This window comes from Giraffa tippelskirchi, chromosome 8 (genome assembly GCF_054371585.1).
Source record: "Giraffa tippelskirchi isolate mGirTip1 chromosome 8, T2T-mGirTip1v1.2.pri, whole genome shotgun sequence".
Lineage (NCBI taxonomy): Eukaryota > Metazoa > Chordata > Mammalia > Artiodactyla > Giraffidae > Giraffa > Giraffa tippelskirchi.
This window is the reverse complement of record NC_137282.1, coordinates 38987845-39004292: the sequence shown is the minus strand read 5'-3', so window position 1 is coordinate 39004292 and position 16448 is coordinate 38987845. Positions and strand designations below refer to the sequence as shown.

General features: G+C 35.8%; 1 pseudogene; it reads left to right on the top strand.

Moving 5' to 3' along the window:
- Positions 1–3437: 3437 nt before the first annotated feature.
- Positions 3438–4153, top strand: LOC145518952 (MAPK-interacting and spindle-stabilizing protein-like pseudogene; annotated as a pseudogene).
- The last annotated feature ends 12295 nt before the right edge of the window (positions 4154–16448 follow it).

The window sequence follows — 16448 nt, the reverse complement described above, 5'->3', positions numbered from 1 at the left end:
TGCTAAATCATTCATGATTTTTTGCAACCCCATGAACTGGAGAACGCCAGGCTTCCCTGTCCTTCACTATCTCCCAGGGTTTGCTCAAACTCATCTCCATTGATTCAGTGATGGCATCCAACCATCTCATCCTCTGTTGCCCCCTTCTCCTCTTGCCCTCAATTTTTCCCAGCATCTGGGTCTTCTCCAGTAAGTTCACTCTTTGCATCAGGTGGACAAACTATTGGAGCTTGAGCTTCAGCATCAGTCCTTCCAATGAATATTTAGGGTTGATTTCCCTTAGGATTGACAGGTTTGATCTCCAGTAAGTGCTGTCCAAGGGACTCTCAAGAGACTTATCCAGCACCACAATTCGAAAGCATCAATTTTTCATCCCTCAGAATTCTAACATCTGTACATGACTACTGGAAAAACCATAGATTCAACTATACACACCTTTGTCAGCAAAGTGATGCCTCTGCTTTTTAATACTCTGTCTAGGTTTGTCATAGCTTTTCTTCCAAAGAGTCTTTTAATTTTGTGGCTGAAATCACCATCTGCAGTGATTTTGAAGCCCAATAAAATTAAATCTGCCGCTGTTTCCAGTTTTCCCCCATCTATTTGCCATGAAGTAATGGAACCAGAAGCCATGATCATCATTTTTTGAATGCTGAATTTTAAGCCAGTGATATATATCAAACTGGAGAAGGCAATGGCACCCCACTCCAGTACTCTTGCCTGGAAAATTCCATGGATGGAGGAGCCTGGTAGGCTACAATCCATGGGATCGCTAAGAGTTGGACACGACAGAGTGACTTCACTTTCACTTTTCCCTTTCATGCACTGGAGAAGGAAATGGCAACCCACTCCAGTGTTCTTGCCTGGAGAATCCCAGGGACAGCGGAACCTGGTGGGCTGCTGTCTATGGGGTCGCACAGAGTTGGACACAACTGAAGCGACTTAGCAGCAGCATATATCAAACTATAGTTTATTTATTGGATTATTAGCACATATTCTTAAACAGTTTTCCCTTTCATTTTTTTGTGTCCATCCATTCATGTTTTACACTGCAGCTATTGCAGTCTTCTAAAATGCATTTGTGATTCCTCATTTTTTTCAGTGTTGTGTAAACTTAATGACAGAATCATCAGTATCCTAGGGCATAGTTCCTTTTACGTCTGTGTTTGGTCTGACCACTCTGCTGGAGAAGGGATAGGCTACCCACTCTAGTATCCTTGGGCTTCCCTTGTGGCTCAGCTGGTAAGGAATCCACAGGAGTGTGGGAGACCTGAGTTCAATCCCTGGGTTGGGAAGACCCCCTGGAGAAAGGAAAGGCTACCCACTCCAGTATTCTGGCCTGGGGAGTTCCATGAACTGTATAGTCCATGGGGTCACAAAGAGTTGGACACGACTGAGCTACTTTCACTTCACTTGGTCTGACCACACCCTTATTCAAAGCTCATGTTCAAGCTGTAAAGGACATCTTCCACATTCTTAAATATAAAAAACCTGTATTATATTTTATTTTTACATACCCTTTTTCATCTGGAAGATATCCAAAAACACTGATGCTTTTACTCACACGGAACCTTGTATTTATCAGGTGAACCATCCTTCATAACATCCATTCTGGCCACTTATTCATACTTCTCTCTTCTATTTAATTCATTTGGTATTGGTGGCCTGTATATTCCAATTAATATTATGTCTGCAACATCTCTCACATCTGTACATAACTACTGGAAAAACTATAGTTTTGACTCTTATAGACCTTTGTTGGCAAAGTGATGTCTCTGTCTTTTAATATGCTGTCTAATTTTGTCAAAGCTTTCCTTGCAAAGAGAAAGCATCTTTTAATTTCACAGGAACAGTTGTAAGAATTGGACCATAGATAAGGCTGTGCACTGAAGAATTGATGCTTTCAGATTGTGGTGCTGGAGAAGACTCTTGAGAGTACTTTGGGCTGCAAGGAGATCAAACCAGTCAATCCTAAAGGAAATCATCTCTGAATATTCATTGGAAGGACTTTTGCTAAAGCTGAAGCTCCAACACTTTGGCCACCTGATGTGAAGAGTTGAGTCATTGGAAAAGACTCTGATTCTGGGAAAGATTGAAGGCAGGAGGAGAAGGGGACGACAGGATGAGCTGGTTGATTACCATCGTTGACTCAGTGGACATGAACTTGGTTAAATTCTGGAAGTTGGTGAAGGACAGGGAAGCCTGGCGTGCTGTAATCCATGGGGTTGCAAAAAGTCAGACATGACTTAGTGACTGAACAACTGTAAAGTCTAACCTAGAGTTCAATGTAATTTAGGTAGGTAACATACATCATTTAAAATGATAAGTATTACCTAAGGAAATATATTTCAAATTAAATATATACTAAAGAAATGATAAGCATCATATATGCATGTATGTATCTACAAGTACCTGCATATTTAGGAGCTGATTGTAGTTTGAAGATAAAGAAATTGATCCCAGCCAAGATGTTAATAAAATAAACTAATTTATTTTATTTTGCTACAAACTATCAAAAGTGACTTTTATTTTATTTACTGAAAATATTACATAGCAACTACCCATCATGAAGTTACAATAAAAACTCAGGGTAACGACTAAAATAGATTTAAAAAACTTCATCTACACAATTCAGTGCTAGCGCTATTAATCATCTTACAAATGCAATTTCAAAGTTTTATTTTTGTCTACAAGTTTTGTTTTCCTACTTGACATGTATCATTCATATGTGAACAAGCCAATATTTATCCACCAGAGCTAACTTTAGTGCATTGTTTAACTCTCTGTATCCTTCAGGTATAGTTATAGAGCTTGTTTATTAATTTCCAGAAAGTAAAGTAGGTGGCAATATGACAATTTTAAAACAATGTCTATAATTATATTTCCCTGGGATTATAGCATTATTTTCTGAAACGTAATCATTTCTCCATAAAATATGACTTTAAGAGTAATAAAAATCTTATTTTGCTCAGCCAGGCAATTAAAATTAAAATGTTTATACCAAACACCATTATGTTCCCTGAAACTTATAGACACTGAAGTTGATATTTAAAAGTGTAAGCTTTCTTTGACAATGACGATTCCAATATTAGCTATACAATAGTGTTTGAGATCAAGAAAATGTAGTATACAGCAGTGACATAGTTTATAAGTGAGAAAAACTCACCTACATTGTCACATCAACATTAGCGGTTTTATTCATGCAAAATAGTAGAATTCTAATAATAGGAATAAAATTAAGTCTATTCATTTACTTACACATGTTTAAAGGAGGAGCTGCCTGCTGCTGATGCTACTGGTACTGTTACCTCCTGCCCCGGGAATCCCCCCAACCCCATCACCCCTCTATCGGAGGCACAGCTGCCACGGCTCTTCAGCACTCAGTTCCCTGGGAGCCATTGCTCTTAGATCTTGTTGCAGATTCAGATCCTGCCGGCAAAATGTCTCATGAATTTTCCTTGGCAGATGCACTACCTCAACCTACTCTGCCAAAACCTCTGCTGTGAGTAATACAAAACCTGGCCAACCTCCTCAAGGCTGGCTAGGTTCCAACCCTTGGAATAACCCAAGTACTCCGTTTTCTATGTGTCTGGACTCCACCAGGTGTAACACCCTCCACTCTGCATTTTGGACCCACACCAACAGAATGTCTTCCGCTGTGCCCCCACCAGACCACCTCCTGGACCCGTGGCACCCCTTCCCTCTTCTGGGCCATCACACCCCAACCTGGCAGTCCTTACCCAGCTCTAACTGTGCCAGGCCCTGGCTTAACAGGGCCATAACCCACATGGACTTGTGCCTTTTCAAGAGCTGCCAAGACAATATGGTGCACACACAGATCCAACTGCAGCTGGTCCTTTAGGCCCATGGGGAACCATGTTTTCTGGACTGTGAGCACTGGGAATGGGAAGGCAGTATCCTACCCCTAATATGCCACATCCATCTCCAGGGCCATACTCTGATCCTCCTCTTCCCAAGCACTATTCCATGGGGCACTGTTCCACCAGGAGCCAGGGGACCACCAGTGCCATATCCTGCCCCTTCAGGATCATATCCCTCACCAGGACTTTATTCCATTCCCTATAATCTTTTCCAAGTGACTTCAGGACTTTCTGGTGCCACTCGGATGCCTGGTGGTGCTCAGGCAAATGTTTAATTCATTTAACATGCGTTAATATTCCCACAGGGCTTCCCTGGTGGCTCAGACAGTAAAGAATCTACTTGCAATGCGAGAGACCTGGATTTGATCCTTAGGTTGGGAAGATCCCCTGGAGAAGTGAACGGGCTACCCACTCCAGTATTCTGGCCTGGAGAATCCCCATGGACAGAGGAGCCTGGCAGGTTATAGTCCATGGAGTCACAAAGAGTTGGACACAACTGAGTGACTTTCACACACACACACACACACACACACAATATTCCCACAAGCACAACTGAAATATTGGATGGAAGATCTAAACAACAAAAACCGTTTATTTTAAAATAAAATGTGCGTTTATAAAATAAGAGTAAATTTCAAGCTTTAGACAAATTTAGGTAAAACATTTAAAAGGATGAAAACAAAAGTATTCCTTGTATTAAAACAGAAAAAATTCCCTGATGACCCCCAAAGACTTTGAAATGTAGTAAACAGTGCCCCCAACAACATCCTTGAGGTAAATTCAGAGATGTGTTTCACTGGGCTTTTTTTTTTTTTTTTTTTAACGTTTCTCAGTAATGTTTTACAGAACCACAACAAAGCACAAAGTTCAATAAAAGTAATTCCTGCCAGTCTGGCTACATATAGAGGTAGATTTTTAGAGAATCCATGGCTCTGAATGTGTAATGTTGCCCATCTTTCATGCAACTGTCCAAATATTTCTTAGCCAAGATTTTGTTAGATCTTTAGCGGTATTGAGCTCAAGATTATACTACTCTTCTGCATTGCCAGTTATGTGTAATGTGTGTTTTACTGCCAGCCAATCTGGAGTGAGGTTGACATCATAGTTGAGGACGCTGTCTTGGTCAGGGTCAGAGTCTCCTTAGGGGAAAATATCCATTTATTCTTAACAAAGTACTAATCAGGTCTCCATCCAGATTAATCAACCATCCACTTCAACTGTAAGAGAGAAAATCTTAATAAAGTGCTTTAAAATTTCTTTTCATTAGTATAAATATTATATATATATATATATATATATATACACTAGCTTAAAATATGTATATTGGCTTAAAATATTTTTGTAAATTATGTACCAGAATGTGGAATAAGTCAAATCATTTGGATTTATTAAGCAGTAATTTTATTTTAAACCACAGCAAGCAGTTAATAAGCTTCATTTATAAATTAAAGAAGAAAACAAGAATTAAAATATATTTAGGTTTAGGCCTCCAAAATAATTTCAAGTGTCAGACACTGCTAAGTGTTCAATCCAAAGACATGCTGTATTTTCTTCTTTAGTAATAGATCCTGAATTTTCAAGATAAGGTATGGTAAAGTCCTTAAGGAAATTGAGTCCCTCCTCTAGACCTAGAGATGAAAAGAAATTAGTTTAAAGTATAATATAATTAACTAATGCATGCCAAGGCCATATAAATACATGCATGGGACTCTCTCTGGGACTTCCAGAATTATTGCTCTTAATAAAATAATTAATTTGAACATCCCTGTCTCCAGAATGCTTGCCGTGTAAGTAATAAACAGTGTTACTATTTAAGTCATTTTATATGATATTGTGAAAATACACCTCTTTTTGTTGCCATTAAGGCAGTTACGTCAAGAAAGCATTAGAATGTCAAACATTATATTGAATCTCTTTAAAATTTTCCCTTCATATGATGAATATATATTATTGAGAGAGATATAATTCTAAATTTGTAAAATTATCTAGAATCCATTGCCTCAAGGCTTGACTACCTTAATGAAAATAAAAGTTGATAATATATTTTCATAATTTCTTTAGATCCATAGACACATGTGTTAATATTGAATATGTTAGAGTTTTCACTTATCAAAATAAAAACTGCAAATACAAAACTCATAAAATATTTTTATAAATTTAAGATTATTTTGAAAGATTTTCTAATTTAGCTGTTAACATTATTGGATAGCTTCCCTGGTGGCTCAGATGGTAAAGAATCTGCCTGCAATGTAGGAGACCCAGATTTGATCCCTGAGTGAGGAAGATACTCTGGAGAAGGAATGGCTACCCACTCCAGTATTCTTGCCTGGAGAAATCCAAGGACAAAGGAGCCTGGCAGGCTATAGTCCATGGGGTCGCAGAGAGTTGGATATGACTGAGCAACTAACACTGTTATTGCACAGTTCAAGGAATTTTAGAAAAAAAAGAATTGCCTCTGGGTAAGTAGAATAGGTTTATATAGAAACATTTGAGAGTATAAAATTGGGTTCAAGTCCAAAAAAAAATGTTTAAATCTTTCTTTCTCATACTTACAAATATAGTCAGTCTGATTTTCTTGTGTTTATGGCAAGGCCCATTATGCTAGGGAATAGAACCATTTGTTATAGACTTTATATTATGGTTTAAGTCTCTTAAAAATAAAATAGATACTATTTAAATTTTAATAAAATATAGTTAACATCATTAAACATTCTCATTAAAACCAAATAAAATAGGAAACACTTTGAGGGAAACACTCAATATCATAAAATTAATAAACAGGCAATAAAATCTAGAAATCTAATTCTTACTCTAAATGAAATTTTAGAAACCTTTGTTAAGGAGATGCTGCAGAGTAGAGCCAAGATTTTACTTAGAAAATATTCTGATTCAATCTCCTTATCAATTATTAGAGTGTTCAGATTTTTCATTTCTTCATGACTTGGTCTTGGTAGGTTATAGGTAACTAGGAATTCATTCATTTCTTCTACATTATTCAATGTGTTGGTGCCTCTTATGAGTCTCTATGATCCACATGTCTTCATTCTGAATCTCAAGCAGAAGGAAAAATGGCTCCCTGAGGCATATTTTTCACCTGGCAAGCTTGAGAGAGCTGACAAAAAAATTTACATATGTTTTAAAGTTTCGGCTAGAATTATACAACCATATTCCTTTAGTCAAAGTAAGTTACATGGCCAAGCCCATGTAACTAGCAGTAGGCATTGCAACATCACATAAATATAGCATAAATAGGAAGTAAAGAGTTATGGATAATTATCTACCTGTCACAGATACTTCTTCTTTGCTTCCAAAGGGAAATCAAGCAGGTTTATTACAGCATTCTTATAGGCCTTAGCTGAGATTATCCTAATATTGCAATGCTCCTTTATCCAAGGCCTCACATATCAAAAAATATTATTCTAATGTTTTTCCCTTTCATAGGAATATAATCCAAAATTGTGACTCTTACAGAAGTGATAACAAGATTACTTAAATGACCAACTTCACAAACTTAATATTTTCTCTCTCTTTTTAAAATAGCTTTGAAGTTAATATTTTGCCACAAGAATTAACTCGAACCTAATTTAGATTTTGACATCTTATGTAGTGTTACCAAAACTCTTAGAAAAAGGGCCTCTGAAATATTGAATCTTAGGTAGTGGTTATTCTAGTCTCTAAATCTTCCTCATGCAGATTATCTCTGTAAAAATAGTTCTGAAAAAATTTTTCTGAAATATTTCAGTGCATATATATATGTATATATATATATAAACTAAGAAACATTTGTTAAAAACTGTGGTCTAATAAAATTAATTAACTATACATGAATGAAAATGTATTTCTAGAAATATATTTTAGGTCTTACTAAAAACTTTAAATTGCCCTAACCTACACATGTTATATTGAGAACAAAGATATAACACAGAAAGGAAGATATATCTATATCTATTCCTACAGATAGATATAGGCCAGTAGACATCACTGATCTGGACCTATTCTTATTTTATAGTGTTTATGGAGTTTCCTCATTTATCCTGTAATATCTTTCAAAATGCTTCCAAAAATACTTTTATTCAATATTTGTATCAAATTGAGGGAGAAGCATCCCACAAGTACTGTTTCCTCTGGACATAACGTCTTGTATCAAAGAGCAATTTCAGAGACTATGTTTAATATCTTGTTTTTCTCAAAGAGGGAATAGAATTTCAAGCTAATATGTTTGAAATATAAGCTTAACAGACTCATAGCTAAAGCCAAATGCATTACTATATATTGCAACCAAAGGATAAGTCTGTTATAAATTCTTGTGGGCTTTATTTTACTTAGTAAAAACTGTTCTATAACTTTTAAAAGGCATTAAAATTTGCAGGAAATTACACATGCAGGAATATTAAAGGATATTATTATCAAAAACCTTTTTCTCCTCCACTTTAGCCAATATTTGGTTTCTATGAAGAAAGATACCACTCATGTTTGTATTGAGAAATATTCTATTTCAAAAACCAACATAAGAAGGTCAATTTTTTTTTTCAAGAAGCACAATTGGAGTGATTTAGTATAACTGTATGGTAACAGTTGAAGGGGATGAAAAGTGGTCAAATATAATATATTATATTTGGTGGGGACAACGGATGGATAAAGTTTATAAAACAATTAATTTTGCAAAATGTATACGGGGACAAATATAGTAGAAAAAAACCTAGAGAGTGAGTTAAGGATTGTCAATACATTGACAGCACCTTCTTTTTGAAAATAGATTACTTAAAGCAATTCATTTCAGTTACAGTGAAGATAACATACACAGAGACATTTACTAACAAGATTTTGAGAAAATTTTTTTCTTAGAGAGCTATATAAAGTCAATGAAGGAATACTACCAGTGAAATTAAAGAAGATATAATAATAAAAAATAAAATAACTTTAAAACTGGCTGATTAAAATAAAATCATGAAATGAATTATTTACACTGTTAGAAATTTTCAAAAGATATGTATACAGCCTGACTACAACACAATTATACTTAAGCCCTCTATTACTTTCTTCATCTTGTGTCCTGAGACTAATCGGTCGCTATTTTATGATTAATGACAGACAATTGACAGATAAATAATACATGTATAACTCTAGATCATATTTACTTATATTTACATATATTGCATATTTTCTTATGTAACCAAGAGATGGCAAAAATACACAGAAGAACTATACAAAAAAGATCTTAGTAACCCAGATAACCTAGATCCAGACATCCTGGAGTGTGAGGTCAAGTCAGTCAGTCAGTTCTGTCGCTCAGTTGTGTCCGACTCTTTGCGACCCCATGAATCGCAGCACACCAGGCTTCCCTGTCCATCACTAACTCCCAGAGTTTACCCAAACCCATGCCCATTGAGTCAGTGATGCCATCCAGCCATCTCATCCTCTGTTGTCCCCTTCTCCTCCTGCCCCCAATCATTCCCAGCATCAAGGTCTTTTCCAATGATGGTTTACATTACAAATTTTCTCTTTTTAGGTTGAGATTCTAACTCTATATCCATTTGCATGGCTTTGTCAATATGCTGTTGTGTTCCAAAGTTCTATGCTAAAACTAACTCTCTCACCAGAACTCCAGATTCATATGTCCAATGTTCTTTCCATCAACTTTATGTGGATAATTGATAGGCACTCTAATCCTGCTCAGAAAAGTATTACTATATCTGTTGAACATAATTATTCTGTTAGCTATATGCTTCCATACAACCATATTTCTTGTCTTATATACATATTTTTTCTATTCTTAACTGAAAGACTAATCTGTTGCTATCTTCTTACTGTATATTTTAAGCACTTGAAACAATAATAGTCACATAATTGGTGATTATATTCTTTGCAGCCAAAGATGGAGAAGCTCTATACAGTCAGCAAAAACAAGACTGGGAGCAGACTGTGGCTCGGATCATGAGCTGCTTATTGCCAAATTCAGACTTAAATTGAAGAAAGTAGGGAAAACCACTAGACCATTCAGGTATGACCTAGATCAAATCCCTTATGAGTATACAGTGGAAGTGACAAATAGATTTAAGGGACTAGACCTGATAGACAGAGTGCCTGATGAACTATGGACAGAGGTTCGTGACATTGTACAGGAGACAGGGATCAAGAAAATCCCCATGGAAAAGAAATGCAAAAAAGCAAAATGGCTGTCTGAGGAGGCCTTACAGATAGCTGGGGAGAGAAGAGAAGCGAAAAGCAAAGGAGAAAAGGGAAGATATTCCCATCTGAATGCAGAGTTCCAAAGAATAGCAAGGAGAGATAAGAAAGCCTTCCTCAGTGATCAGTGCAAAGAAATAGAGGAAAACAACAGATTGGGAAAGACTAGAGATCTCTTCAAGAAAATTAGAGATACGAAAGGAACATTTCATGCAAAGATAGGCTCGATAAAGGACAGAAATGGTATGGACCTAACAGAAGCAGAAGATATTAAGAAGAGGTGGCAAGAATACACAGAAGAACTGTACAAAAAAGATCTTCATGACCCAGATAATCACGATGGTGTGATCACTCACCTAGAGCCAGACATCCTGGAATGTGAAGTCAAGTGGGCCTTAGAAAGCATCACATGAACAAAGCTAGTGGAGGTGATGGAATTCCAGTTGAGCTATTTCAAATCCTCAAAGGTGATGCTGTGAAAGTGCTGCACTCGATATGCCAGCAAATTTGGAAAACTCAGCAGTGGCCACAGAACAGGAAGAGGTCAGTCTTCGTTCCAATCCCAAAGAAAGGCAATGCCAAAGAATGCTCAAACTACCGCACAATTGCACTCATCTCACATGCTAGTAAAGTAATGCTCAAAATTCTCCAAGCCAGGCTTCAGGAATACGTGAACCATGAACTTCCAGAAGTTCAAGCTGGTTTTAGAAAAGGCAGAGGAACCAGAGATCAAATTGCCAATATCCGCTGGATCATCGAAAAAGCAAGAGAGTTCCAGAAAAACATCTATTTCTGCTTTATTGACTATGCCAAAGCCTTTGACTGTGTGGATCACAATAAACTGTGGAAAATTCTGAAAGAAATGGGAATACCAGACCACCTGACCTGCCTTGTGAGAAACCTGTATGCAGGTCAGGAAGCAACAGTTAGAACTGGACATGGAACAACAGACTGGTTCCAAATAGGAAAAGGAGTACGTCAAGGCTGTATATTGTCACCCTGCTTATTTAACTTATGTGCAGAGTACATCATGAGAAACGCTGGGCTGGAAGAAACACAAGCTGGAATCAAGATTGCCGGGAGAAATATCAATAACCTCAGATATGCGGATGACACCACCCTTATGGCAGAGAGTGAAGAAGAACTAAAGAGCCTCTCGATGAAGGTGAAGGAGGAGAGTGAAAAAGTTGGCTTAAAGCTCAACGTTCAGAAAACTAAGATCATGGCATCTGATCCCATCACTCCATGGGAAATAGATGGGGAAACAGTGGAAACAGTGTCAGACTTTATTTTTTTGGGCTCCAAAATCACTGCTGATGGTGATTGCAGCCATGATCTTAAAAGATGCTTACTCCTTGGAAGGAAGGTTATGGCCAACCTAGATAGCATATTTAAAAGCAGAGACATTACTTTGCCAACAAAAGTCCGTCTAGTCAAGGCTATGGTTTTTCCAGTGCTCATGTATGGATGTGAGAGTTGGACGGTGAAGAAAGCTGAGCACCGAAGAATTGATGCTTCTGAACTGTGGTGTTGGAGAAGACTCTTGAGAGTCCCTTGGACTGCAAGGAGATCCAATCAATCCATCCTAAAAGAGATCAATCCTGGGTGTTCATTGGAAAGTCTGATGTTGAAGCTGAAACTCCAATACTTTGGGCACCTCATGCGAAGGGTTGACTCATTGGAAAAGACCCTAATGCTGGGTAGGATTGGGGGTGGGAGGAGAAGGGGACGACAGAGGATGAGATGGTTGGATGGCATCACCGACTCGATGGACATGGGTTTGGGTAGACTCCGGGAGTTGGTAATGGACAGAGAGGCCTGGCGTGCTACAATTCATGGGGTCGCAAAGAGTCGGACACGACTGAGTGACTGAACTGAACTGAATTGGTGATCATTTGTAAAATGAATTAATAAATTTGCCAATCACTTATTATGAAAACAAATTAAGTTCACATTATATTTATTGATTGGAGAAGGAAATGGCAACCCACTCCAATATTCTTGCCTGGAGAATCCCAGGGACGGCGGAGCCTGGTGGGCTGCCATCTATGGGGTCGCACAGAGTCGGACACGACTGAAGCGACTTAGCAGCAGCATATTTATTGAAAGTCACAATGAAAATGAAAATTTAGGGAACTATCAACTGTTTAGTATACATTACTGTTAAATATACTGTCTACTTTAAAAAAAAATTGTATTAGGATTTACCTTGTAAGTTACATTTAGAATTATGACTGTGGCAGTTTCTAGAAAAATGTTTATCAGTATGTAATCATTTTATGTGTGTTAAATAGAAAAACATATAAAGGATAGCAAACATATAGATATAGAATTGAATTTAGAAGTTATAGGTATTTGGATTAAATAAATTGACACCTCAGTGCCACTAAATAACCTCCCAAAATCATATATAATAATATTATGACAAAGAACAAACAGGAATCCAGGTAATTTATTACTAAACGCAGTGGTTTATTAAACCTAATGGTTTATAAAACCTCATGATTTGGTGAAATAATCCCATCATTACATGTTGATTATAAAACAATATAGATAAGGGTAATTTTTTTTAATACCTAGAAAATAAAGTGTAATATAACTCTACTGAAGACCTTGGCAGAGACTTATTTGCCCACATATATATCCCATCACCTGTTCCTCCTTAATAATAATAACACTGTGCTGTTTGTTGGGTCAGGTTTCCAAGTTGATAGACTATAGTTCTCAGTCTCCCCTGCCACTAGCTGTAAACTTGCGACTGATTCTAACCAATGACATACAAGCAGAAGTTGTTTAGTGGGACTTGTAATAATAGTCTTTAAGTATACAGCCTCATTACCCACCTTACTTCACCTCTGCTTCCTCAAACACAGAGGGAGGGATGTAAGTTTCAAGTGTTATCTAGGACCTTGCAATGACTTTGAAATTAAAACCATTTGCTAAGACAAAGTAGAGGAGAGCTAGAAACTATGTCACTGATGATTTTGAGAATCATCCTACCTGCTCAACTTGAGAATTCTTTCACATGAAAGTTAAAGTTTCATCTTATTTAGCTGGAATATTTTGAGTTGTTTTTTATAGGTGGCTGATCTAATTGATCTAGGATACTTTAAATCATATAAATGAGTAAGTGATACATATTTGTTAGAAGGGAAAGCTTCTGCTCTGAAGAATTAATTACAAATCATTTGAGCGTGTGTCCAGAGTATTTCCCAATTTTGATTTTATTTCACATTTATTTAATGTTCTCACATTTGGAATAATTTCTCATTCTTTTAGAAAAATCTTACAAAGAAAGTTATTTACAGTTCTGTGTCCTAGAGCGTGGTCTTTATATTTGTGTCCTAAATATCTGGTAAATGTTACTGTAGCAATTTTTGATAAAGATGGGGAAGTCATTAAGAAAAGAGACAAGAATGAATCTTAACATTTCGAACACTCTTTTGGCATGCTTAGATTCCATGCTCAGTGTCTCCCTGATTCACTCAATCTCTCTTTATACACAAACACCTTTGTTTTCTTATTCTCACGTTGTTTCCTCGCTTTCGACTTCTAGTTTAGAAAGACAGCTTAATTTTCACCTTGATGAACTACCTGTGGGCATTTATTTGTCTTATTTTAACATAACTTCACATGATCAAACAAGTGTTCTCCCCTACTGTGTCTTTTATATAAACAATCTAGATGACAGTGCAAATAACACCACAGTGTTCCATACCAGATGGAATGAGATAACTTATTGAATAGAAACAAGAACATTGAAAGTGAATACACACAAAAAGAAGAAAACTTTATTTTTCTTCCCAATTAGTATTTGAAATAGCAAACCTGCTTTGTGATTACTGAATATATGACTTCATATAGATAACAAAAAGCACATTACCTGATGTATCTCCTGCTATTGCTATTATGGAAAAGGGAAAATAAATTTAGTTCCATTATCACATTTCCTATCTTAAAAGAGTTATAAGTTGTTCTGAGAGCCATGAAAATCACAAACAAGTTTATTTACATTCCTTATATAAGCATATATACATATAATATCATGCATTGATATTAATCTACTAAACACTTAAGTTAATTTTGCTTCTATAGTTTAGTTACTATTGTTAAGTTATTCAGGTTTTGGATTGGAAGAGAGTTAAATGTAGGTTGTAGGCATCATAATTTTTTAAACTGAAATGCAGGTTGTGAGTATTGTGAGAAGACAAAAGATTGGGGTATAAAGTAAAACAACTGGAGAAATTAACTCTTCACAATTCACCTTTCTTTCAACAAATATTCTTTATATACATACATGCTGTGTGCTGTGCTTAGTCCCTCAGTTCTGTCTGAATCTTTATAACCCCATGGACTGTAGCCCAACAGGCTTCTCTGTCCATGAGATTCTCCAGGCAAGAATACTAGAGCGGATTGTCATGCCCTCCTCCAGGGAGGAGGCTCAAACCCAGGAATCAAACCTGTGTCTCCTGCATTGCAGGTGGATTCTTCACCAGCTGAGTTTTCAGGAAAGCCCTGGAGAAGAGAGTAGCTGTAGCAAATGGGAAGATCAAGAATTCAATGCAAATGTAAACACAGAGGGACAAGTAGACATCAGAAAGTAGGTCAAGGATTCAAATTTTTTTTACGAAAGAACAGTGATTATACTGAATTTAATAGAATTTCAAATGTCAATGTATATCAGTTGACTCTGTTTATAGTTATAATATATTGATACTGAAATATACTAAAAGACAATAATATAAGGTTGAAATGTTCTTATATTGTTTATATTAGAAATAATTTCAAAATCTCAAAAACTGACTCTCACATTTCTCTCAATAAGCTCTACAAATGATATATTTGCTGATTTTTAAAATGTATGTCACAATATGTTTCTCATGATGCCTTCTGACTTTATGTGCTTGCAGAAGTCAGTTTTAAGTTTCAAAAGACATGAAAATTAAACTCAATTATATCAACTTTAAAAATACTGGTACAAGTAGCTAATATTGAATTACTACTTACAAAGTGACAAGATATAAGTGAAGTGCTTTTTAAATTTTTAGCTCTTTCAGTTCTCACCACATTCTTAGGCAGCAATTATCATAATTAACCTCATTCACAGGTAAAACAGGCTGAATGAAATGAAGTAATCTGTCTTTATATTACTGGAGTGCAAGAGACCTTTGTTAAAACCAGTGTGCTAAGCATATCATGATATGCTATGATAGATTATCTATCTATGGTAGATTATCACCATTCCAGGGGATTGAGAAGACAGAACAGAGAGAATTATCTGTGTGAGATTCATTCTGATATAGTGGGAAATCTGTGCAGCAAAAATGACCTTAATAATTTTATAATATTTATCTTATCAACATAAATAAAATTCAAACTGTTATTGATTCACAACATGCCTGAATCAACCTTTGCTGAAAACAAAGAGGATAACTGAAACGATCTCATCTAGAGATATGTCAAGGTCTAAGGGAAGTGCTTTTTAAGTTTTTAGCTCTTTCAGCTCTCACTACATTCTTAGGTAGTCATTTTTATAATTAGCCTCATTCACAGGTAAAATACATAGATTTTCAGGGCTCTGGAGAATACTGCAAAGTAGATTCCAGATATAATAAAATGTTAACACAAAAACACCCCAAAAAACACATTTTACATATGAGATGCAATTGAAATTCTATAAAAGCAGATATACTGAATATATATATGTATATATATAAGCATATATATATATATATATATGTTTATCAAAACTCTTGGTAACATGTTCCAGGGTATGTAGCAGAGTTTATTATTTTTTAATTAATTTAAACAGATTGTCCATGGCTCCCCTCCACAACTAAGTATTCTAATAAAGTACCATTTTTATATAAAATAAATTAAATTTAGTTGGCAAATATTATTATCCAGAGTTGAAACACTTGTTGCAGGGTAAAATAATATGTTGCATATATAATATCAATTTTTCTCTTTAGAAACAGCAGAAAATTACCAAAAAAAACAAAACAGGAAAAGATAAAGAAAAAAAAATCAGCTATGAAAGTTTATATACACACATATACTCATCTCCAATTTTAAAATATGCTTTATAGTCATTTTAAATTTTAGTCTAACATCTGAAGATATCCTTCAATGGTCATAAGTTTAATGGGAAAATTATTAAATTAATATTTTCTTTCAAATTTTTTAACCACAGATTTTTTGCCATTGTTTCTCTGTGAACAAAATGTGTGTGAATTTTGTATGACACTGTCATAATCATTTAACACCAAATGTTCTTAAGATATTTGCAAAGTAGCCAGTTCCCACAAGCTATAAAATCTGAGCCTGGTGTTAATTGCTCACATTCTAGTAATCTTCAAGACATGACACTAATGCCGATATCTT